Here is a 1446-nt window from a genome sequence, read left to right as displayed (position 1 = left end):
CAGAAAGAACACTGCTGGAGGAATATCAATACCAAATTTCAAACTCTACTATAAAGCCATAGTAATCCAAACAGCTTAGTACTGGCACAAGAACAGACCTCAGAGTAGAACTGAAAACCCAGAAAGGAACCTACAGACCTATAGCCATCTAATCTTCGATAAGGGAGCTAAAAAAATAGAATGGAAAAAAGACAGCCTCTTCAGTAAATGGTGCTGGCAAAATTGGTTAACTACTTGTACAAAACTAAAGCTAGATCCTTATATATCACCCTGCACCAGAATCAACTCCAAATGGATCAAAGACCTCAGAGTCAAAGCAGACATTCTGAAAACATTATAGGATGGAATAGGAGAAACCCTAGGTCTCTTTGGCACAGGCCCAAATTTTCTTAATAGAGACCCAGAAACACAACAAATCAAAGAAAGGTTGGACAAATGGGATTGCATGATATTGCAGAGCTTCTGCATGGCAAAGGTCATAGTTAGCAAGGTCAATAGTAAGCCTATGGACTGGGAGAAGATCTTCACTAGCCATACAACAGAAAAGGGTCTCATATCTAAAATATACTTGGAACTCAAAAAATTAACTCCCTCAAAAACAAATCCTCAAAGAATCAACTGCCCAATAAATAAGTGGTGAAAGACTTAAAGAGAAATTTCTCTGAAGAGTAAAGAAGGATGGCCAGTAGACATATGAAGAAATGCTCAACCTCCCTAGCCATAAAGGAAATGTAATTCAAAACGACATTGAGATACCACCTCACTCCAGTTAGAATGGCTAAAATCAAGAACTCTAACAACAACAGATGCTGGAGGGGATGTGGACAGAAGGGAACATTACTGCATTGTTGGTGGGAGTGTAAACTTGTTCAAACACTTTGGAAAATAGTATGGAGGTTCCTCAAAAGACCTCACATAGAGCTCCCCTATGACCCAGCATTCCCACTTTTGGGCATTTACCCAAATGTTTACAAACAATACCACACTAAAGCTACCAGCATGACTGTTTATTGCAGCACTATTTACTATAGCTAAGATATGGAACCAACCCAGATGCCCCTCAGTAGATGAATGGATCAAGAAAACGTGGTATATAGACACAATGGAATTCTATACCTCCATCAGAAAGAATGACATTGCCTCATTTGTTAGAAAATGGAAAGACTTGAAAATATTATATGAAGTGAAGTAAGCCAGGCCCAAAGAAACATAGGTCCCATAGTTTCCCTTATTTGCAATATCTAGTATATGTCTGAGTCAAGCAGGAAAGGTCTGATAAGGTGATGTTAGGGAAATGAACCCTAAGATATGTACTCAAATTTTTTTTTCTTTCATGGGAGTGTTTCTATCACATTTATAAGATTATTTCTTTGTTGCTTTGTATGTCCCTCCCCCACAGTATAACCCCTGCTTTCACTGTATTTGATGTCGGTATAATTTGTGGAG

This window comes from Dipodomys ordii, unplaced genomic scaffold, assembly GCF_000151885.1.
Source record: "Dipodomys ordii isolate 6190 unplaced genomic scaffold, Dord_2.0 Scaffold298, whole genome shotgun sequence".
NCBI lineage: Eukaryota > Metazoa > Chordata > Mammalia > Rodentia > Heteromyidae > Dipodomys > Dipodomys ordii.
This window is presented reverse-complemented; position numbering follows the sequence as displayed.